Source organism: Bufo gargarizans, chromosome 1 (genome assembly GCF_014858855.1).
Source record: "Bufo gargarizans isolate SCDJY-AF-19 chromosome 1, ASM1485885v1, whole genome shotgun sequence".
In the NCBI taxonomy this organism is placed as follows: Eukaryota; Metazoa; Chordata; class Amphibia; order Anura; family Bufonidae; genus Bufo; species Bufo gargarizans.
In genome coordinates this window covers 141,058,972-141,084,459 of record NC_058080.1, presented here as the reverse complement: position 1 = coordinate 141,084,459, position 25,488 = coordinate 141,058,972, and the positions used below count along the sequence as shown (strand labels likewise).

Genomic DNA, 25,488 nt, shown 5'->3' with positions numbered 1-25,488 from the left:
CTTGGTCTGTTCTTCACGTCTCACAGTGTGCGCTGTTACGGAGTAAGCAGTTTGTGGAGGAAATGGCAGAAACCTAAGAAGCCGCTGGGCACTGCTGGCTCTGGGGAAGACCTCTCTTTTTCCTTTTTCTTCTGATCTTTCTTTATCTCAGCTAGAAACTTTCCTTTCTATCCGGAAAGAAATGTGCATTTTTATTGTGCCACCTGGAGTAAAGGACCACGCATATTCCCTTAGGAAGTGAGGGCTATGGGAAGCCGTTTCTATATACATGAAAGTTTTAGAGCATAAATATTAAATCTGTGTAATTCCGGCTTTTGTTTTATTCATGGATCTGTTCATTTTTCTCGACTTCCTTTGTCTGAGGAGCATAAGATATTCGTTTTTACAGTTCCCTGTAAGTGATCTTTCTGCAGAAATAATACAGATTCCAAAAACTTTTTGTAGACCTGTTGTCTACATGTTGGTGAGTTCTAATAGTCTTTTAGGATAAGTGACCCCTAGGTATTGGCTTCACTCACTTATCCTCTCATGTAATGAGCATAGGCTCCCATTGGTGAGAGTTGGTGACGAACTTCAAGCAACCTGTCATTCACCTCTTCCCATCTTGGCCACATTGCTTTGCTATGACAATTGCATAAGGCTGGTGACATTATTATAAGTGGTTAATTTCTGCCCAACTGAGCTATTTGGTGTCCACTTTTCTGTGTTTTTGTTTCTAGTCGGACATGGGCTCCATTTATTGGTTTGGTTCTCTTGTGTTTGCTTGCTTTCATCCATTTGCAGTATCTTCTGGATATAGTTCTGGCTAGGTCTTCTGGCATGTCCTCCATAAACCTCTGGTTTAAGTCTGCCTTGGTCTGGTGCAAGTCTCACATCCAACAGTTGTTGTTTCCTGACTGCTGGAACTGATTGAACTTTATTCTGGGAAACAAACTCAAAACTTCCTTTCAGGGATAAAGAGGGAAAACAAGTGCTTAGACTCAACATCCCAGTATCTATCACCTGTTTCATAACACATTTCCAATGTTTTGTTGCTTATTTGATGACCAGTATTTGGACTGGATGTAAGGAAACTAAATCAGAAAAGCTTGGAAATTTCCTGACATACATGCTAGACGAAAGTAAAAAAAACATGATGTGAACAGGCCCTTACCTTGATGTGTTTATTAGCTTAGAACAGGGTTCAGTGGAACCTGGTTTATGGGTCTTCCAGAAGACTGCAACAAGAGATGTCAACCTTACTGTAGAAATGGGTGTTATTTCTCTTACAGAGTTGTGAATTTTTAAAGAGCCAGTTGGTTTGGTGGTGGCTAGATTGGGAGGCAGAGTCTACAGATTCTCCTCGTTCTTCACCATTGTTCAACCTCCGCAAGAACATAGGGACTTTACTGAGCGGACACCCAGGTAATAGACCCTAGAATAGTCAATGATGTTGGCAGATAACTAAAGGTACTGTAGTTTAGTTCAAATGGAGCCAAGGGTCTTCATCAGAGCAACAGTTGGAATGCCACAATCTAATGTAGTCAGAGAGTAGTGACCACGGATCAGAACCTGGACAACAGCATATACCAAGCAACAATCCATGTACAGTAGTGAGCAGAAAAAAGGGTCAGGAGCAGGTGAAGTAATGTAGCTTAATGGGTCGGAAGTGCTGTCAGCGTGAAAGCCCCTTTAAATAGTCTGCCAGGACAGAAGTAATTCGTGCTATGGCTGCCAGTAGGGAATCGTCACTCGCTTGAGGAGAGAGTAACAATGGGGTATTGTGGGAGGACATTTTTTCTATCAGGGCTTTTTCTACTGCCCTTGAAGATGTTACCAGTGATATTACAGTCTTGGATTCCACAAGTTATCACTTTGTAATATCAGTAATTTAACATTTTAGCTGTAATAGCTTAGTAAGAGAGTGTCTGAGTAGCATATTTTACACTCTCTTACTGTGTATTTTTACACACTATATATACACGACTATATTGTATGTATTCATGAAAAATATGGACTGTCAAAGCTTTAGAACTGCAAGTGCTCTTTATACAGAAGATATCTTGTAAGGGGTTTATTTAAAGGGAACCTGTCACCTGGATTTGGGGTATAGAGCTGAGGACATGGGTTGCTAGATGGCCGCTAGCACATCCGCAATACCTAGTCCCCATAGCTCTGTGTGCTTTTATTGTGTAAAAAAAAACTATTTGATACATATGCAAATTACCCTGAGATAAGCCCTGTCCCTGACTTATCTCACATACAGGACTCATCCCAGGTTAATTTGCATATGTATCAAATCATTTTTTTTTACACAATAAAAGCACACAGAGCTATGGGGACTGGGTATTGCAGATGTGCTAGCGGCCATCTAGCAACCCATGTCCTCAGCTCTATACACAAAATCCAGGTGATAGGTTCCCTTTAATTGGATGAAATGTACTGAAATATTTCCCATCTGTACCTGTAAGTACATAGTGGCTCAATAACTATTTGTCTCTTAGTGAGTTGAAGATATTGCTTAAAACACAGATGGCAGAATGCTGGCACCTTGGTCGTGTCCTTTGGAAAGGCACTTTATCAACATAGCCAACACACCTTTCTGCCAAAGCATACCATGTGTCATGGTCAGATCTCTGCCAGCTGTCAAGCCCTAAAATAGAGTGTAGGTGGACCACCATGATGGCTGGAAGAAATGCCTTAACTTTACCATCCTGTCCATAGTTTATCAACTTGTGGAACATTCATTTTATGCCAGTGTTTATTGTACTGAGGGGGTCATTTCACTGTTTATATGTTTAGTATGTTTTACTTAGGGCAGTTACTGTATTTTTTTTAGCTGTTTAATACCTGATGGCAGCTTTGATGAAACTGTTATGTCATCTAGTGGATCTGCCAGCTTTCCTCACATTACTATTTTAGTAAATAAATTAAATAATTCTAGCCCAGGGATGCTCAACCTGCGGTCCTCCAGCTGTTGTAAAACTACAACTCCCATCATCCCCTGGTGTATGCTGATAGCTGTAGGCTCTCCTGGCATGCTCAGAGTTGTAAATTTTGCAACAGCTGGAGGGCCGCAGGTTGGACATCCCTGTTTTAGAGCATCTTTTATACAGTTTTGTACCATTCCTCTATTATAAATCCTATAAAAATGAGTAAATTGACAGTCCCTGGTGGTATAGGGACCTGATTATTATATAATCCCTTTTAGCTAGTCACCTGTTCATCAGTGGGTTATCATATGGGTTGTGTCCCACTGTTTTCACTGCACAGGCCGCTGAGTACCTTTGCTTTAAAGAGAGGAACATTGCTTTAAAGAGCACTCCTACATATTAACATCGTAAATAGTTTATAAGGCTGTAAAAAGACATAGTGTATGTTCATCCAGTTCAGCCTGTTATCCAGCAAAGTTGATTCAGAGGACGGCAAAAAACCCTCATGACCCTCGTTTTAGGGGAAAAAATTATTTTCTGACTCCAATCAGGCAATCAGAATAACTCCCTGGATCAACAACCCATCTCTTTTTATTACATTTTTTTATTATTTTTTATTTATTCAATTTTTCCCTTATAACACAAAGCTAAAAGAAAATTTAACAGTTCCGAGTCATCAATACACAATCTGAGGACATGGCAGACGCAACAAATTGTACATCAAATTGAACAAACAATAAAGTACAACTCTAATACATAGTCCACACTACTATAAAAAGATTCACAAATTTCCTGTTCATTCCCAAATTACGTTTGACTCGGATCTCCCACCGTTTGTCCAGGCTTATCACGCTGAACCCCCCACCTTCCCCATGATGGTCGTCTCGGTGGAAGTCGCTAATGGTCGCTCAAATCTCTCTCCCCCTCTCCCCCCACCCCCCAAACAACGGTGGCACTCATTCAGCTCCTACCGCATGTTCCTCATATCTCTCGATCCTTGCCAGTAGGTTTTTCCATTCCCTAATACTGGGTGCTTTTTTTGATCCCCACTCTCTTGCAATGATGACTCTTGCCGCCATAAGGCCTCTTGTCCAGACCCTTTTTTTCCTTTTCCCTTATTAGTAATGGAAGAAGGCCTAGAACGGCCACCTCCGGTTTAAGTGGAAGGGATATTAGGGACCCTGCACCTAGCGAACCAAAGACCTCTCGCCAATAGAATTGCATAGTTGGACAGGTCCATATCATATGAATATAGTCAGCATACTCCTCTCCACATTTCCAACATTTTGATTCTCGTTCTTTGTAGATCTTACTCGGCAATATTGGAGTCAGATATACTCTGTGGATGATGATAAAGTAAATAATCCTAAAATTACTCGATATCGTTGTCTTTTTTATAGTTTTATATATCTTCCCCCATTCTATTGTGTTTGATCCTATATCCTTTGCCCATTTTTCCTCACTATTAAACTTTAGTGTTTTCCCCAGTCCCTTCCTTATTATCCTATACACCTGTGAAATGGTCACCCTTGTTGTTGTGTGCTGGTAACAAAAATCTGTGAATTAATGGTAAAATATTCCCTATTTTGTGTAGCTTCAAATGCATGTTTTAGTTGGTAGTAGCAGTATTGGCTCATTAAATCTATATTTATTCCACGGCATAATTCTTTTAGTGCTCTTATTGTCCCATTCTTTACTAACTGTGATACTTAAATAATACCATGATTTTCCCAATATTTATAGTCCGTGATTAGTTGGAATTCTGCAATCTTATTGTTACACCACAAAGGTGAGAAATTTAAAGTGTTAGAGATTCACAAAATTCTTTTTATCTTTCCCCAAGACAAATCCACCATTTGGCATATTGGGCATTTTTCCCCTTTATTTTTGATAAATCCTGTCTCCAATAGGCTAAATATACCATATTTTGGGCCATTGAAGCCCTGTTCCAATAATTCTTTTATATTATTCCCCCCTGACTTTATCCACTGGTCTTGGGAGGCCAAGTAATATCCCTGAAAAAAAGGGACCGCTAGTCCTCCATCCTCTTCTGCTAACCAAAGATATTTTTGTTTTAGTTTTACCCTCTTTCTTACCTAGATTCAGTCATTCATCAGTCGTTCCAGATAGTTGAAAAAACAATCCTCTAGCCAAACTGGACATGCGGGCAAGATGTACAAGATCTGGGGAAGCAAAACCATTTTTATTAATGCAATTCTATCCGCCTGTCCCATTGATAGCTTCTGCCAGACGCCGATCTTGTCAACAGGGGAGTGACATTCAATCTCACAAAATCTAGCATACTGGCACTTAACTTTATACCCAGATATTCCATAGATTCCATCGTTTTTAATTCCATAGATTCCATCGCTTTTTTTGGTCGAGTGGTAGCAATACTGACTTTGCCCAATTAACTTTATATCCCGAAATATCACCAAACTTGTTTATTAATTCCATAAGGTACGGCAACTGCAACGTTGGGTTCTCCAAGAAGATCAAGATGTCATCTGCATACATACTTATCTTATCAGACCAAAGCCACGAATCCCCTCGTCCGATCTAATTTTAGCTGCCAGTGGTTCTATAAATAAAGCAAACAATAAAGGGGAGAGGGGACATCCCTGTCTTGTGCCTCTATGCAGTTCTATTTGGTCCGACCATATTCCATTGATATTAATTTTGGCTTTGGGGTGATTGTATAGGATCTGGACCCATTTAATAAAGTATTTGCCCATATTCATCCTATACATTACTTTACAGAGATACTCCCACTCCATTCTGTCAAACGCCTTCTCAGCATCTAATGACAGGATGGAGCGGGAACCCCCCCCCCCCCGGTCAGCCTGCATATTTAAGAAGGCTCTACGTATGCTAGATTGTACCAATCTCTTGGGTATAAATCCGGTCTGATCTGGATCTCTAGTAGCTGTAATATTATTACCCTCCAGAAACACATCCAGGCCCCTCTTGAACTCTTTTAGTGAACTCACCATCACCACCTCCTCAGGCGGAGAGTTCCATAGTCTCACTGCTCTTACCATAAAGAATCCTCTTCTATGTTTATGTAGAAACCTTCTTTCCTCTAGACGTAGAAGGTGTCCCAGCCCCATAGAAGTGAATGGGGCTGAGCTGTAAGCTCAGCCGCTATACAATGTGCGGCACTGTGCTTTGTGAGCATGGAGAAGGTTGCGGCGCTCACAGGAGCACCGATGCCCTCTCAAACAGCTGATCAGTGGGGGGTCCCAGGTGTTGGACCCCCACCGATCAGATACTGATGACCTATCCAGAGGATAAGTCATCAGTTCTAAAGTCTTGGAAAACCCTTTTAATATATTTATACACATTTTTTCACATGGCTATGACTATTAAACGTTCGTTTCTCCCATGAAATGACAATTCTGGATGAGCTTTTCGTAGAACTCTGTGTTGTGCCGCTCATCTTACATTATTCAGGGATAGGACGGAAAGTAATCTGTAACGAAACCACACATTTGTATGGTATGCTCCGAAAGTGTGTGTGAAAGGTTTTAATAAATTGTACATATTGCGAAAGCATCCTTGTAAGGTTTGCTTTTTGCTATAGTACCTAGTTTTCTCAAGTACTGACGATATTATTTCAGGCATATGTGCTACTGAAATACTCTGTTCTTAATAGGTAACGGATGGCCGTTTTCTGCTGCCCTGTACCCAGCATCTGTATATGTCAGCAGCAGGCCACGTTCTCCTCAAGAAAACTGATGCTTTCAGAGCACAGCGTGGAATACGTTTCATGTGGAAACATCTTTCTTTTAATCTCATTTCAAATATTTCCTTACTTGTCTACATAAAACCACTGTGCAACAAAGAGTGCTTTGTTAACCAAACATGTCTGGAAATTTTCAGGATTTCTGCATTAGCTTTTTCAGGAAGTTTTGCTTTTTTTAGGCGCAGTCCATTAGCGACTTTGCTTGTTTGCCTTTCACGCAGTACCTGCATGTATGCGGTGTTGTTGATGAAAGATGTGGGGCTAAAAGTCCAGCTTTTTGAAATAATTCAATTTTATTTTATTTTTTACATTTATAAACAGTTCTGACAAATGAAATCCATACAACAGTTAAACTTAAAAAAATATAATTTGAAGGCATGGAAAGGTGTTAAAATACAAAAAAAAAAAAAAAAAAACTTATCTAAACTGCTCCGAACACCTCTGGGCCTTGTTTTCATGACTGCAGCGATGGTGTGCCTGTATAGCTCATTGCAAAAGGTGCATCACAGTGATATGCAACTGACAACACTGGCTAACCCCTCAGGCTGATGTTAAAAACTGAGACTTTAGCCAATGCATTCCAGCCAGGTACACAACAAAGCCATTTTGCACCACAGTTAAGGTATCTGTGTGGTATGGGTCCTACCACTTGACTACCTCACTATGAAGGGATGTGGGAGCTTGGCTGTGAGTTAGAGCTTAGCACCATTCAGACCGTGTCCACACACCATAGGTAGTCTGGTGGTAGGACCCATGCCACACCGAGATACCTTGACGGTAGTGCAAAAGGGCTCCGTTGTGTTCCTGGCTGGAATACATTGGCTAAAGTCTCAGTTTTTAACATCAGCCTGAGGGGTTAGCCAGTGTTGTCAGTTGCTACCATTGTGGTGCACCTTTTGCAGTGATTTATGTATTTTTATATTTGCATCCACACACTACTCCATCTTGTGTAGGATGCCATTGTGGTGCATGTGGTCCACTGCCAACATCCTCCATTGTATGCATTTTTTGTTGGGGATTCCCGCTAGCAATGGATCTCATGCGGAGGAATTGCTCCCCCGGTTATAAACAGTGTAGATTTGGTGTGCCCTCAAAATAACTTGACACACAGCCATTAATGTCTAAAACGCTGGCAACAAAAGCGAGTACACCCCTAAGTGAAAATGGCCAAATTGTGCTAAATTAGCTATTTTCCCTCCTGGTGTCATGTGACTCGTTAGTGTTACAAGGTCTCAGGTGTGAATGGGGAGCAGGTGTGTTAAATTTGATGTTATCTTCCTCACACTCTCTTACTGGTGTCACTGGAAGTTCATGGCACCTTAAAGCAAGGAACTCTCTGAGGATCAGAAAAAAAGAATTGTTGCTCTACATAAAGATGTCCTAGGCTATAAGAAGATTGCCAACACTCTGAAACTGAGCTGCAGCACGGTGGCCAAGACCATGCAGTGATTTAATAAGACAGGTTCCGCTCAGAACAGGCCTCTCCATGGTAGACCAAAGAAGTTGAGGGCATATACTCTGCGTCATATCCAGAGGTTGTCTTTTCAAAATAGACCTATGAGTGCTGCCAGCATTGCTACAAAGGTTAAAGGGGTGGGGTGGTCAGCCTGTCAATGCTCCGACCACACGTCTGCTTTAAATTGGTCTGCATGGCTGTCATCACAGAAGGAAGCCTATAAACAGTTTGCTGAACACAAGCAGACTATGGACACTGGAACAACGTCCTGTGGTTTGATGAGACCAAGAAACCTCTTATTTGGTTCAGATGGTGTCAATCGTGTGTGGCAGCAACCAGGTGAGGAGTGCAAAGACGAGTGTGTCTTGCCTACAGTCAAGCATGGTGGTGGGAGTGTCATGGATTAGGGCTGCATGAGTGCTGCTGGATGTGGGGAGCAACAGTTCAGGGAAACATGAATGCCAACATGCACTGTGACATAATAAAGCAGAGCAGAATCCCCTTCCTTGGGAACCTGTGCTGCAGGGCAGTATTCCAACATAATAATGACTCCAAACACACCTCCAAGATGACCACTGCCTTGCTAAAGAAACTGAGGGTAAAGGTGCTGGACTGGCCAAGCCTCTCTCCAGACATCTGTGGGGCATCCTCAAACAGAGGGTAGAGGAGCACAAGGTCTCTAACATCCACCAGCTCCATGATGTTGTCATGGAGGAGTGGAAGAAGATTCCAGTGGCAACCTGTGAAGCTCTAGTGAACTCCATGCCCAAGAGAGTTAAGGCAGTGCTGGAAAATAATGGCAGCCACAGAAAATATTGACACTTTGGGCACAATTTGGCCATTTTCACTTAGGGGTGTACTGACTTTTGTTGCCAGCGGTTTAGACATTAATGGCTGTGTGTTGAGTTATTTTGAGGCCACGCCAAATTTACACTGTTATACAAGCTGTACACTGACTACTGTACATTGTATCAAAGTGTCATATCTTCAGACCTGTCTCATGAAAAGATATAATAAAATTAAACATATGAGGGGTGTACTCACTTTTGTGAGATACTGTATGTCTTTGGAGTGTGGGAGGAAACCAGAGTACCTGGAGGAAACCCTCACAAACACGGGGAGAACGTACAAACTCCATGCAGATGGTGCTTGGCTTGATGTGAACCTAGGACTCCAGTGCTGCAAGGCACCATTGCTAACCACTGTGCCATTGTGTTGTTGTGTTGTATCATTTTTTAAATTGTAATTTTAATACGTATTACAATTTTATAATAAAAAAAATTTAACCCGGAGAACCACTTTCATTGATTACAGGGACACTAGGGCAACTAGGTTTTAATAACATACAAAAAACCCTTCCAAAATACAGTAGATAAATAAATTAATGAAGAAAATGAACATTGATAAGTAGTGGTAAGCAAAACCTGAAACAAGATTTTTTTACAAAAAATATATAAAGTTGCTCCTTATCAGTGTTTCCTGAATCAGTTTTACTAAAAAGTTCTTTAAAGGAGATCTGTCACATGGATTATTACTAAAGTAGAACTATTCCCATGTAGAACATAACACCTCCTCCCCTGACGTACCTTCAATTTGGCGTTTCTTGTTTTCTATCTTGCGAAGATCATCTTTGTATGATATGCAAATTAGGCAGTAATGTGTCCAGAGGGGCGTTATTTTCTTTCAACAGTGCCCAGGAACGCCCCCATGCTGCGGCGGCAACGGCGCTCATGGTGGCTTGGAGTCTCGCCCCAGGAGACGCATGCTTGGACTCTGCTGGAGGACGGGCCTGGGCATTGCATGGGGAAGTTCCTGGGCACCGTTAAAAGAAAATAACGCCCCTCTGGGCACCTTACTGCCTAATTTGCATATCATACAAAGATGATCTTCGCAAGATAGAAAATAAGAAACACTGAATGGAAGGTACATCAGGGAAGGAGGTGTTATGTTCTACATGGGAACTATTTTAGTGATAATCCATGTGACAGATCTCCTTTAACCTCCCGTAAATTCCCTTTCACCCAAGGGTGTGCATCTGACCTGATATACTTCTTTTTTTCATTGGAAGTTGCTTGTTAAAGCCTTATTTTAGTGACCCGCACTTATTCTGAGTAGCGTATAATCTTTTCATCTGTAAAAGATGTTTGTTAAAAGCCTATTACTGGAAATGTGCAGATGAATGTCTCAGCTGGAACGTTTCCCAACCACTGTGGGATCAAGCAATGCTTTTCTGACTGATCTTTTCTCTAATCTTATACCGTCATCATAGTGATTTAATGGTTGCATGTGGGAAGGTAGTTTATGGGCTGCATTTTAATTGCATCTGATCTAAATGATGTGTTATTTTTTTATTTCTATGACCAACAATAGCTTGTAGTTATGAGTGTTATCTAGTAAGTATATAGTTATGTGCCTATATTAACAAAACTAGATGTAAAGAGGTTGTCTGCTTTCGAACACCCATTTCCATATACCCAATTAGGGAATACTAAGCTGGTTGTTCATCTCCTGGCCAGAGTGGAGACCAGTTTCAGAGAATATCTCTTGTTCTGGAGGATCTGTTCTGTATTACACAGACAACCCATTTGCATGGGTGATTGCGCTGTAGAGGAATTGAACACTTACTGCCAGCTTACTCCACCGATTACCTCTGATTGCCTAGGGACTATTGACCAGACATAGTGTTGTATAGAACCAGGTACTGCACCAGACATCTACATGCTCATTGTTTAAGGGGACTAAAGACATGAGTGTCTGCTCGAATATGCTGAGTCATTGAAGGGATGTTGTGCTTTTTCCTAATATGAATACAGTGGTCCCCCAAGTTGCAATATTAATTGGTTCCACGACAACCATTGTAATTGAAACAATTGTAACTTGAGTCCAAAACTCTATGGGATCCCAGTAATTGGTTCCAAAGCACAAAAATGGTATCCCAAAATGAGAAAAAGTGGAGTTTTAAGAAATAAGCAAGTCCTTACACACAGTATAAGAGCCAGGACTAGTTGCTGGAAGCTGTAAATCGCTTTCTTTGGTGAGGGCAGAGCATCTTTGGGCTCTTGCATAGTACATACAGTATCTCACAAAAGTGAGTACACCCCTCACATTTTTGTAAATATTTTATCTTTTCATGGGACAACACTGAAGATCTGACACTTTGATACAATGTAAAGTAGTCAGTGGTTTGGTTTGCCCTCAAAATAACTCAACACACAGCCATTAATGTCTAAACCACTGGCAACAAAAGTGAGTACACCTCTAAGTGAAAATGGCCAAATTGTGCCCAATTAGCCATTTTCCCTCCCCTGTCATGTGACTCGTTAGTTTTACAAGTTCTCACGCGTGAATGGGGAGCAGGTGTTAAATTTGGTGCTATCGCTCACACACTCTCTCATACTGGTCACTGGAAGTTCAACATGGCACCTCATGGCAAAGAACTCTGAGGATCTGAAAAAAATAATACCGTATTTTTTGCCCTATAAGATGCACCGGCCTATAAGACGTACCTATGTTTTAGAGGAGGACAATAAGATTATTATTATTTTTTTATTAGACCTAAGGTCAGACAAGCAATCAGACTCCCAATATTAATCAGACCTCAGCTGACAGCCCTAATCAGACCCCCCCAATGTTAATAAGACCCCAATAAGACCTCAGATCTTAGCTCAGATCCAAAAGTGGATGGCCCCCAATCAGACCTCAGATAAGAGCCCAAAAATAAATGAGACCCCCATGCCTCTTATCATCAGAAAGCCAGCTTCTCATCAGCCCCCTAGCCTCCTCTAAGCCCCCTAGCCTCTCATCAGCCCTCATGCCTGGTAACACAGGAGCAGGCAGTGTGAAGACTTAGAGGCAGAGCAGGCATGTGTGGCAGGAAAGCCTGCTCCGCCCCTCATTTTCCTTCTCCCGCGCCCCTCACCATTCTCATGCCGTGGCCGGTTCCCAACCAGGAAGCATGCGCTGCGGCCGCCTTGCTCTCCCTCTTACGGTAACTCAGTATGTGCGGCGCATTGCTTATGCTCAGACATCGCAGGCTGCACTGCATAGGAACAGTAGCCAGCGATGTACCGAGCATAAGCAATGCGCTGCACATTATATATTTCTTTGCCCTGTATTCACCCCATGAGACGCACTAGCACTTTTCCTCCATTTTAGGGGGGGAAAAGTGCGTCTTATGGGGTGAAAAATACAGTAGTTTCTCTACATAAAGAATAGCCTAGGCTATAAGAAGATTGCCAACACCCTGAAACTGAGATGCATCTCAGTGGCCAAGACCATACAGTGGTTTAACAAGACAGGTTCCACTCAGAACAGGCGTCGCCATGGCTGAACGAAGAAGTTGAGTGCACATGCTCAGTGCCATATCCAGAGGTTGTCTTTTCAAAATAGACATATGAGTGCTGCCAGCATTGCTGCAGAGGTTAAATGGGTGGGGTGGTCACCTGTCAGTGCTCAGGCCATACGCCGGACACTGCATCAAATTGGTCTGCATGGCTGTCATACCAGAAGAAAGTATCTTCTAAAGATGATGCACAAGAAAACCCCGAAACAGTTTGCTGAAGACAAGCAGACTAAGAACATGGATTACTGTAACCATGTCCTCTGGTCTGATGAGACCAAGATAAATTTATTTGGTTAAGATGATGTCAAGCGTGTTTGGTGGCAACCAGGTGAGGAGTTAAAAGACAAGTGTGTCTTGCCTTCATTCAAGCATGGTGATGGGAGTGTCATAGTTTGGGGCTGCATGAGTGCTGCCTGCTATGGGGAGCTACAGGTCATTGCAGGAACCATGGATGCCAACATCTACTGTGACATACTGAAGCAGAGCATGAGCCCCTCCTTTCGGATACTGGGCTGCAGGGCAGTATTCCAACATGATAACGATCCGAAACACTAAAGAAACTGAGGGTAAAGGTTCTGGATTGACCAAGCATGTCTCCAGACCTAAACCCTATTGAGCATCTGTTGAGGAAAGCAAGGTCTCTAACATCCACCAGCTCCGTGATGTTGTCATGGAGGAGTGGAAGAGGATTCCAGTGGCAACCTGTGAAGCTCTAGTGAACTCCATGCCCAAGAGAGTTAAGGCAGTGCTGGAAAATAATGGTAGCCACACAAAATATTGACACTGGGCACAAATTGGCCATTTTCACTTAGAGGTGTACTCACTTTTGTTGCCAGCGGTTTAGACATTAATGGCTGTGTGTTGCATTATTTTCAGGGCACACCAAATTTACACTGTTATGCAAATTGTACAGTGACTACTTTACATTGTATCAAAGTGTCAGATCTTCAGTGTTGTCCCATGAAAATATATTTTTCCTGAACACTTTTTTTGGGGGAAAGAAGCATGTATGAATCCCATACCTGTAATATAAATAAAAGCCACACAATTTTCATAAGGGTAATCTATAGCTATGGCTTTTCTGTAGACCAACAGTCAGGTGATGGTATTTGCACAAATGCCTTAGGCTACTTTCACACTAGCGCTTGATCGGATCCGTTCTGAACAGGATCCGATCATATTAATGCAGACGGAGGCTCCGTTCAGTACGGATCCGTCTGCATTAATAACTTAGAAAATTTTCTAAGTGCGCAAGATGCCTGAGCGGATCCGTTCAGACTTTCAATGTAAAGTCAATGGGGGACGGATCCGCTTGAAGATTGAGCCATATGGTGACCTCTTCAAGCGGATCCGTTCCCATTGACTTACATTGTAAGTCTGAACGGATCCGCTCGCCTCCGCACGGCCAGGCGGACAGCTGAACGCTGCAAGCAGCGTTCAGCTGTCCGCCTGTCCGTGCGGAGGCGAGCGGAGTGGAGGCTGAACGCCGCCAGACTGATGCAGTCTGAGCGGATCCGCTCCATTCAGACTGCATCAGGGCTGGACGGAGGCGTTCGGGTCCGCTCGTGAGCTCCTTCAAACGGAGCTCACGAGCGGACCGACGAACGCTAGTGTGAAACTAGCCTTACTCAGCTATTCTCAAGGCTGATAATATCCAGAATACAGTGTATAACCTGTGATCATGCCGAGTAGAGATGACCAAATTTCTTAAAATTTTATTCTGGTCATATTTGGCTGTGTCACCTGTTCAATTTGATTTGTTTTAGAATAAACTCTACCCTAATAGAAAGTGCTCCGAGTGACTGAAAAAGTCTCTGTCTATCTCTCTCTCTGTCTGTCTGTCTCTCTTTCTCTCCCACTTTCTCATTTCATAATAGATTCACTCATCTTTAATTATGAGCCACCAAGTGATCACAGGGGCATCAAAGAAACATACCTGCATTTACTTTTTTATTCATCTAATAATCACTAACTTTTCATAAACATTTGCATAAATCAGTAATATCGAACAGTATAGTACAGGTGAAGATAAGACATTTTATAATATATATTATCAGAGAAAAATGACTTTCCTCTTTGCAGCTCTTTTATTCCCTCTCCCAAACGAAGATTATAAAGAAGTCGAGATGACTGTTTACAAAATGATCAGATTACATGATACCCATAGAAGTCTATGGAGAGAGGAGGGGGCTAAGTGGACAGTCAGTCTCTGTTTTAGAGAATGTTAATTTTAGGGAGGGGGTAAAAGAGCGATGAAGTGGATAAGAGCAATTTTCTTCTGATAAGATAGAATACAAAGTTTCTTATCTTTATCTATACTATTGATTTATGCAAAGTTGGGTGAAAACTTAGTGACCATATATTCTGTTTGTTCAAGTCAATGTGAAGTGCCATGGCCCCTTTGTTCTGCTGACCGGTGGGAATTGCAGTCCTTTATTGAGCACATTGGGCAGATTTCCTGAGAGTCTGAGAATACGAAGCACAGTATTAATATTAGCCAAATTTACTATTCTGGCACATGGACCTTTTCAAATTTTATAGTATTGTGAATCCTTCACCAGATTTACACCAGAATTTTGTCTGTGTGCCTGAATTTTGTCTGTGCACCAAATTAACAAGAATCTATTTGCCATAAAAATTGTCTATTCTAAGTTTACATCACCTGTAAGGCTACTTTCACACTAGCGTTCGATCGGATCCGTTCTGAACGGATCCGATCATAATAATGCAGACGGAGGCTCCGTTCAGAACGGATCCGTCTGCATTATTTTGGCATATAAAAGCTAAGTGTGAAAATAGCCTCGGACGGATCCGTCCAGACTTTCAATGTAAAGTCAATGGGGGACGGATCCGCTTGAAGATTGAGCCATATTGTGGCATCTTCAAACGGATCCGTCCCCATTGACTTACATTGTAAGTCTGGACGGATCCGCACGCCTCCGCACAGCCAGGCGGACACCCGAACGCTGCAAGCAGCGTTCAGCTGTCCGCCTGTCCGTGCGGAGGCGAGCGGAGCGAAGGCTGAACGCCGCCAGACTGATGCAGTCTGAGCGGATCCGCATCCATTCAGACTGCAAATTTATGGAGAGGCCGCCAGTTTAGGGCTTTATTAAGACCGGCTTTTATCTCTACTTTTATCTCATATTTTCATTGAACATTTTTCCAGAAGCATGGTGGAACATCCAGGTGGTCTCAGGCAAGCTTGAGATAAGCCACAATTTTTTTTTTAGACAGAAACAGCTTTCATTATAGCAGAGGTGCACAGCCCGCGGCCGCATGCAGCCCCCAGAGCACTGGTTTGCAGCCCCCGTGCAATCAGCTGTGTTTATGCCAGCAGCGCCGCACAATTGCAGGATTACAGCTACAGTGCCGGAGCAAGGCGGCCCCCGGCTGTTAGATACAGTGGGGGGAGCCGAGGAGAAGGCAGAAGCGGTTTATCAGCACTTCTGCCTTCTCCTCAGATAGGTGAGCGGCACACTGTGCAGTTTAGACCCGGCAATCACGTGATCGCCGGGTGTCAAGGGCAGAGGAATGCAGAGCCTGATCAGCTGTGCCCTGTGCAAAGTCTCAGCAGGCTGGTTTTCCCTGTAACTGGGGCTTCTTTGGATGTTCCAGTTACAGTGGAAATAAGCAAAAAAAAAGTCTGTGTCCCTTAAGGTCTTTTATGGACCCTTTGGGGACAAATTATGTGGCAAATATATGTAAAAAGAAGAAAAAAAAAAAAAAAAAAAAAAAAAAAAAAAGGGAAAGCAATACAAATAAAAGAGGGGAAAAAAGTGCAAAGAAAATAAATAAAAAGAACTGAAAAAAGTAAAAGAAAACAATAAAAAGGAAAAAGTGCAAAATAAAATTGTTCACTGTCCCCGAATGGTCTTTTTATGACCTCTTTGGGGACATGTTATGTGGCAAAAATATATTTTAAAACTAAATAATAAAGTGATTATATATTTAAAAAAAAATACAAAATAAATAAACTACAAATAAAAGGAAAACAAAATGAAAATGTGCAAAATAAAAAGTGTCCCCAAAGGTCTTGTTGTAGCAGAAATATATTTAAAAAAATAAGTAAAAAAAAAAAAAAAAAAAAAAATACATAAAAGAAAAAAACACCTACACCAACCAAAACTATTACAATTATCACCCCATTCATGTGAAACTATACATATAATATAATAAAACGATCCAATACATATAGGAAACTAATTATAATTTTGTATATTTCTAATTACGGGAGACATTGAAAACTATTCAGGGGAACTCCAGTCCTGGGTTGGATGGCCTCCCTTTCGAGATATACAGAAGATATGGAGAGGTCATTCTTCCAGTGCTAGTGCAGGTCTTAAACGAGTCAATGGACAGTGGCGAACTCCCGTCTTCCCTCTCGGAAGCTGTAATAAGTCTGATAGGTAAAAAGGGTAAGGACGAGAAAAAGGTGGATTCGTATCGCCCCATCTCTCTTCTCAACACTGATTTTAAAATATGTGCTAAATTACTTGCAAACCGCCTAAGAAAAGTTATTGAGAAGTTAATACACCCGGATCAATCAGGGTTTGTACCCAAACGCCAAGCTCAGACGAATATTCGACGGACATTACTGAACATGTAGATGGGCGGGGAGGGTGCTCATTCCATCCTGTCTTTGGACGCTGAGAAAGCGTTTGACAGGGTGGAATGGGCATACCTCTGGAAGGTTATGTATGAGTTTAATTTGGGAGAAAAATTTATTAGATGGGTACAGCTTCTATATAATAACTCGAAAGTTAGGGTAAAAATCAATGGAGTAATATCAGAGTCAATACCTTTGCAGAGGGGAACCCGTCAGGGGTGCCCACTCTCCCCATTACTGTTCGCCATATTTGTTGAGCCATTGGCCTGTAAGGTCCAAGCAGATGAAAAAATAAGGGGGTTTGGGGGAAATGGTGCACTGGATAAGATATGCCTTTACGCTGATGATATTTTGTTTTTTGTGGACGGGGGTGTACCAATGGTACTGCACCTGATGGAAATAGTAAATCAGTTTGGCCTTATCTCCGGCTTTAGGGTGAACTGGACAAAGTCGGTACTGCTCCCAATTGGCCAGGAAATTGGGTCGGAGGAAATTAATGTTAAAATTTTGAAACCCACGGAGTCGTTTGAATACCTGGGTATTAAGGTTAGTTTGAGGATACAGGAGTATCTAGAACTCAATATTGACCCTCTTTTAAAAAGGGTTAAGGAAAAAACAAGTACTTGGCAAAAATTGTTGATCCGACAAGTGGACCGAATTGCGATAATAAAGTTGGTTTTGCTACCACAGATTCTGTATGTTATTTCCTCCTGCCCAATCTGGATAGGGGACCATTTTTTCAATGCACTAGAAGGAGTGATAAATGACCTTATTTGGGGGAGAAAAAGGGTCAGGCTGAAACAAAAATACCTATGGCTAGATGAGGAAGATGGCGGCCTCTCCGTCCCATGTTTTAGGGGTTATTACTATGCATCCCAGCTTCAGTGGCTAATGATGGAGGATGACAGACTGTGTAGCTTTTTGGAAGGGGAACTGGGAGGTCTCCAATATAATATCATTAGCACTCTAGAAGCTGGAGTGATAAAAATAAAGGGTAGGCAGTGCCCAATTAGCAATATGATACACTTAGTCTGGGTTAATGTTAAAAAACTACTAGAAATAAAAGCTCTTCCTTTTTCTGGGTCTTTGTAGTTATTGCGAAGCAAAAGTAAAAAGGATGGGGAAAAATTGGTATGGTACACCTGTGTAATTTATGACGATGTATATGCTGACAAGTTGAGTGGTAGCTAGCGTGATTGTATGATGGACAGATCATGTGCCTTTAAGCAGAAACATATTCTATAAAAGGCATGATAGCTAACATCATTATGCAATGATTATATAGCGCTATAAGCGTTACCCATGATTGTATTTCTTTGAGTATGAGGGGGCCATGTTCTTTGTTTTGCTGGGAGATTTTGAGTTGCCAAGATTGACGGGTTCCCCTCTGCAAAGGTATTGACACCTGTGCCAAAGCTGCATAGATAGGGAATTCTATTCCCTATCTATGTCTTGTTTTAATGAGAAGAAGAAAATGATAAATATAAATAAAAAAAATAAAAAAAAATAATCAGCTATAGTTTAAAAATGACTTTAAAATAAAAATTGTACAGTTTCCCCCTAATAAAACATATTAAAAAGCCCTGTGTAATGTAGTGAAAAGCTGCAAAAGTTATTTTGGTCGTCCAGCAAATAAATAAGTTACAAGTGAACCTAAATCACACATGCGCTAAATCACAAAAAACAAGACTAGTCATTAAAGGGATTCTTTCACCAGGATTAACGATTTAGCGATATTTAAATGTGCCCATTAGTCTCCATGCAGTGTTTAAAATGATCCCACTGTTTATGCACTGAGAAGAACTGACGTCAGGGATAGTGGAGTGAATAAATTAAGTGGTAGGCGGTGCTGGGCTCCGGATCGATGGGCGCGGCTGGGCTCCAACATATCATGGGACAGCCCCTTGGGCTCCTGACAGAGGTGATTTACATATCAATAAGGCTCCATTCACACAGCCGCAATTTCGTTCCGCATTTTGCGGAACGGCATTGCGGACCCATTAATTTCTATGGGGCAGCACATCGTGCTTCCCGGACACGGAATTGCGGACCCGCACTTCCGTTCCTTAAAAAAATAGAACATGTCCTATTTTTGTACGCAATTGCAGACAAGAACAGGCATACTCTATTAGTGCTGGCAATGTGCGGTCTGCAAAATGCGGACATGTGAATGGAGCCTTATATCGTTTTTTCTAAGAATCTAACACACACAGAGCATAAACAGTGGGATCATTTTAAACACTGGATGGAGACTAATGGGCACATATAAATATCGCTATATCGTTAATCTTGGTGACAGAATCCCTTTAAGGCCTTTTCAGGCCTGGCCATTAAAGAGTTAACCAATAAGCACGTTCCCCACTAGTAAGGCCTCGTACACACGACCGTACTGTGTTTTGTGGTCTGCAAAATACGGATACTAGCCACGTTTGTTCTGCATTTTGCGGAATGGAGTAACGGCACCATGTGCTGTCCACATCTTTTGCGGCCCCATTGAAGTGAATGGGTCCGCATCCGAGCTGCAAAAAAAATGCGGATCAGATGCGGACTAAAACAATGGCCGTGTGCGTGAGCCCTCAGGGAAAATGCTTACTGGTTATTGCAGGGCACCTACAGTATATCTGGGGTGCAGGAGGCGGTAATACCCAGTGAGCGCCGTCCTCTGCAGTGAAGTAAAGCGCTCATCTGTGAATAGGAGGCAGGAAGGAAACGTCGCCACTTAAAGGGGTTTCCTAGTTAAAATGATTTTTTAACAAGTTCCTGCAGCATGGCCCCTGACTCCATGCTGACCTCGCTGTCTCCATCCTCCGGTCCCGGAGCACCTCTCCAGCAAATGACTGACTGTATCGGTGACACGCTGCTTGTGGCCACATCACCACTGAAGCCAGTCATTGGCTGGAGCGGTGCATGTGACTATGTCCATATCCAACTGGATGTAAACAGCGCCGGAACCAGAAGATGGAGACAGCGGGAGCGGCATGGAGCAGGAAAGTATGAATCTTGTGTTTGAGGCCCATGCTGCAGGAACGTGTTAAAAATCTATTTTTAATTTTTTTCCGGGAAATCTCTACGTTCCTGTTACACGGCACGATATTCAGGACAATTACTGGGAACAAGTGTTCATAGGGACGATCATTCCTGATATCTGGCCGATATAATCATGTCGCTGATCAGCTGATGAACAAGGAATCGCTCGTTTGTCAGCGTATTTGCATATTTTATCAGATAATCGTCGGCACATCTCCCTGTGTAATCAGGAATGTGCTGCCAATAATCAATAGAAGTGAATGAGGGAGGAATGACTAGCACAGATTTTTTTTTTTGCGGCCCCTTGAAATAGAGTGATGTGACAATGTGACCCCCAGACTAAAAAAGGTTGTGCACCCCTGCTTTATAGTGTCCTTTGATGAACCTCATTCCCGTCCAGTGTTTTCCTTCAAATACTGGACCCATGAGGTCTTCTGCAGGTTTCCCTTGCTTTCTTTCTCAACCTTTTAAAATTGACTGTTGTGTTCTTGGAGTGACCTTAACCAGACAGAGAGTACCAACATTTCAGAATTTTCCTCATTTGCATTTAATTTATCTAAGGCTACTTTCACACTGGCGTTTTGGCTTTCCGTTTCTGAGATCCGTTTCAGGGCTCTCACAAGCGGTCCAAAACGGATCAGTTTTGCCCTAATGCATTCTGAATAGATAAGGATCTGCTCAGAAGGCATCAGTTTGCCTCCGTTCCACTTTGGAGGCGGACACCAAAACACAGCAAGCAGAGTTTTGCTGTCCGCCTGACGAAGCGGAGCCAAACAGATCCATCCTGGCACAAAATGTAAGTCAATAGGGACGGATCCGTTTTCTATGACCCAATCTGGCACAATAGAAAATGGATCTGTCCCCCATTGACTTTCAATGGTGTTCAAGACGGATCCGTCATGGCTATAGAAGACATAATACAACCGGATCCGTTCATAACGGATGCATGCGATTGTATTATTGTAACGGAAGCATTTTTGAAGATCCATGACGGATCAGCAAAAAAAAAAACGCTAGTGTGAAAGTAGCCTAACCGCGATATATATTCAGGTCTTTGGCAATGTGTTTGTAGCCATTTCCAGCTTTGTTTGTCCCTACAACACGTCTTCTGATGTCTTCTAAAAAATAACCAGCCTTTCTGATCAGGCGTCGTGTGCCTTTATGTAATGGACAAAACACCTGTAAAACCCACACTCAATCTCATCTTCTTAATTGAGACACTTGTGGAAAATTGACTTAGAGAAGTCGTTACCACAGGGGTTCACTTACATTTTTTCCTTGCACAGTGGATGTTTACTCCGTATGCTAAAAGACAAGACTGGTATAAAAGCCATCTGTGTGTTAATAGCATAGTCAGATTGTGTCCTAGATAACAGACCATATTTTATTAGCAATCAAGGCAGAAATCTAGTTAATTGCAAAGTTTTCATTTACTTTTTCTTGCTACTGGATTGCTTAAAGGGATTCTGTCACCTCTTATTTCCCTATAGAGATGCGGATCGCCGCTAGCATGTCCGCAATATACCTGTCCCATATCTCTGAGTAAGTGGTTTTATTGAGTGTAAAAAAAGATTTTATATATATGTAAATCAGCCTGGTAAGGAGCCCAAGGGGCTGTACTAACCGTTCTGGAGCCCAGCCAAGCCCCCCTGTGAAGGATCCCAGCACCGCCTGTAACCAGCAATCTCCTCCTTGCTTACAAAGCCAGATCGCCGTAATCTCGCGCATGCGCAGTGCTGGCATAGTGTTCCTTCCCTGTGCTGGTATCGGCCCCAGGGATGAAACTGCGCATGCGTGAGCTCGCACACCGCAAGATTACGGCGATCTGACTTCGTGAGCACGGAGGAAATTGGTGGATACAGGCGGTGCTGGGCTCCTTCACAGGGGTCGTGGCTGGGCTCCAGAACGGTTAGTGCAGCCCCTTTGGGCTCCTTACCAGGCTGATTTACATATCTATAAAATCTTTTTTTACACTCAATAAAACCACTCTGAGATATGGGACAGGTATATTGCGGACATGCTAGCGGCGATCTAGCCGTGCATGTCCGCATCTCTATAGGGTAAAAAGAGGTGACAGAATCCCTTTAATGGCCTAAGTGTATTGAAATCCCCAGACAACTCATTTCAGGAACCAAAGATTTGTTTTCTGCTGCCCAATATTCTGGAAGTCGTAACTTTGAAGCTTGAAGTATGTAGGCTATCTGAAAATCCTGTCTATTAGGCCTCATGCACACGACAGTATTTTTTCACGGTCCGCAAAAACGGGGTCCGTAGGTCCGTGATCCGTGACCGTTTTTTCGTCCGTGGGTCTTCCTTGGACGTGGCCGTGCGGAGCCAAACGGATCCGTCCTGAATTACAATGCAAGTCAATGGGGACGGATCCGTTTGAGGTTGACACAATATGGTGCAATTTCAAACGGATCCGTCCCCATTGACTTTCAATGTAAAGTCAGGAGTCCCTTTTATACCATCGGATCGGAGTTTTCTCCAATCCGATGGTATTTTTTAACTTGAAGCGTCCCCATCACCATGGGAACGCCTCTATGTTAGAATATACTGTCGGATATGAGTTAGATCGTGAAAACTCATATCCGACAGTATATTCTAACACAGAGGCGTTCCCATGGTGATGGGGACGCTTCTAGTTAGAATATACTACAAACTGTGTACATGACTGCCCCCTGCTGCCTGGCAGCACCTGATCTCTTACAGGGGGCCGTGATCAGCACAATTAACCCCTCAGGTGCCGTACCTGAAGGGGTTAATTGTACTATCATATCCCCCTGTAAGAGATCAGGGCTGCCAGGCAGCAGGGGGCAGACCCCCCCCTCCCCAGTTTGAATATCATTGGTGGCCAGTGCGGCCCCCCCCCTCCCTCTATTGTAATAATAGGTTGGTGGCACAGTGTGCGCCCCCCCCTTCCTCCCTCTATTGTAATAATTCGTTGGTGGCACAGTGTGCAGCACCTGAGGGGTTAATTGTACGGATCACGGCCCCCTGTAAGAGATCGGGTGCTGCCAGGCAGCAGGGGGCAGTCTTGTACACAGTTTGTAGTGTATTCTAACTAGAAGCGCCCCCATCACCATGGGAACGCCTCTGTGTTAGAATATACTGTCGGATATAAGTTTTCACGAAGTGAAAACTTAGATCTGAAAAAGCTTTTATGCAGACGGATCTTCGGATCCGTCTGTATGAAAGCAACCTACGGCCACGGATCACGGACACGGATGCCAATCTTGTGTGCATCCGTGTTTTTTCACGGACCCATTGACTTGAACCGTTGTCCGTCAAAAAAATAGGACGGGTCATATTATTTGACGGACAGGATACACGGATCACGGATGCGGCTGCAAAACGGTGCATTTTCAGATTTTTCCACGGACCCATTGAAAGTCAATGAGTCCGCGAAAAAAAACGGAAAACGGCACAACGGCCACGGATGCACACAACGGTCGTGTGCATGAGGCCTTAGTCCAACAGTGCCAAGACTGCTTCTCCGACAGACATGTCAGTTGGCGTACATTACTCCAGAGCTCTAATATTCTTGTTTTTCTGCTGTTTTTGCCCTGACCCTTGGCCTTTGCTTGCTTGACTATATTGCTCCTAGTGAACCCTGACCCTGGTTGTCTCCTGATCTCGCCTTTGCCTTGTGATTGTGAGCTCCTTTTCTGTTGTTTAAAGGGGTTGTCCGGGTTCAGAGCTGAACCCGGACATACCCTTATTTTCACCCCGGCAGCCCTCCTGAGCCTGGCATCGGAGCATCTCATGCTCCGATGCGCTCCCGTGCCCTGCGCTACATCGCGCAGGGCACAGGCTCTTGTGTTTACAATAACACACTGCCGGGCGGTAACTTCCGCCCAGCAGTGTGTTCGGTGACGTCACCGGCTCTGAGGGGCGGGCTTTAGCTCTGCCCTAGCCGTTTTACTGGCTAGGGCAGAGCCAAATCCCGCCCATCAGTGCCGGTGACGTCACCGGGGTTCCTGTCAGCCCCATAGAGAGCCCCGGTACGTCACCGGAACTCAGAAAAATGCCTTTGCCCTGCGCGATTTAGCACAGGGCAAAGGAGAGCATCGGAGCATGAACTGCTCCGATGCTCATGTCAGGGGGGCTGCCGGGGTGGAAATGGAGGGATGTCCAGGTTCAGCTCTGAACCTGGACAACCCCTTTAAGTCAGGGGGGCTGCCTGGATGAAAATGAAGGTATGTCCGGGTTCAGCTCTGAACCCGGACAACCCCTTTAACTTTCTCTACATGATAAATGCCATTTTCTGAAGTGAAGCCACCCCAAATCCTGTTCTGTTGAGATCACCTTTCAGCAGTCATCTCATTATCATTGCAATGATGATACATCACAGTAGGTGACAGAGCATGTCCGCACATAGCACTCGCCCTTTGAAGCCAAAGTCATCTCCACACTACATATTCCTTTGGTCCATGTGATCAAATGGAAATATGGCTGTCCCCATCATCATGTACAGAAAACAGAATAAAAAAAATAGTCAGTAAATAAAAACAGATTAGAAATTATTTTATTACTTATTGGTCATACCGTGGCCTGATTTACACAAAGAACAAAGCGACCCTTTTCTTCCCCTTACACAAGGAAAGCTGATGGCTGTTAACTTTGTGTATGGAAGTAAAGGGATCTGTTCCCCATATCCTCAGCATCACATGTAGGGACTATGAAGTCTTTCATTATGCTCACCTCAAGCTGTCAGTATTCCATAGGAGCCCCTTCTAGAGTTTCATTTGATGTGTGGCACACTGACATGGGCCTGCAGTGAATGGTTTCTGGCTCCCGGTTCACCAGATGGTAACAAACCTTAAAATACATCTCGTTTTCTTTCCCTAATGCATGATGGCCACACAGGAATAAAACATGTAGATTTTTGGGACAGCGCCGTTCTCACGTTACATAAGAGTAAGAGCTCAGATGTGGTATTTTACATTGCACCTCAGCAGAACTTTGCTATTTTCATTTCACATCATATTTCTTTTGGAGTTGGAGAGATTTTTGCTGAATAAAACAAGTTTTTTAGTGCAGCTGTATTCTTTTATATCCCAATATGCAGGCTGTGGGTTAAATATTGGTTTCATTCATCTTTTTCTTCATTCACAAGAATTTAAATAGAATAATATGTTCTATAATATTCTACTAGCTACCCCTTTTTTTGTCAAAGGGGTTAGCCAGTAAATGATACTGATGACTTTTCCTCAGGATGGGTCAACAATATCATATCGGTGGGGGTCCAAAACCAGGGACCCCTCCGATCAGTGTTTAGAAGAGTCCTGCGTCTCTTCATTATTCCAGCGGATCCACCACCAACGGAGGGCCTAATGCCCCTATATCTTTATCATATTGAGAGTCATTTTTTTTTTAGAAATTTAATATATATTGCTG

General features: G+C 43.0%; 1 protein-coding gene across 1 annotated transcript in view; it reads left to right on the top strand.

Moving 5' to 3' along the window:
• Window positions 1–25,488, top strand: part of LOC122941666 (sec1 family domain-containing protein 2-like) — a 554,683-nt gene that overhangs the window by 46,340 nt on the left and 482,855 nt on the right. The gene's annotated exons all lie outside the window — the stretch shown is intronic.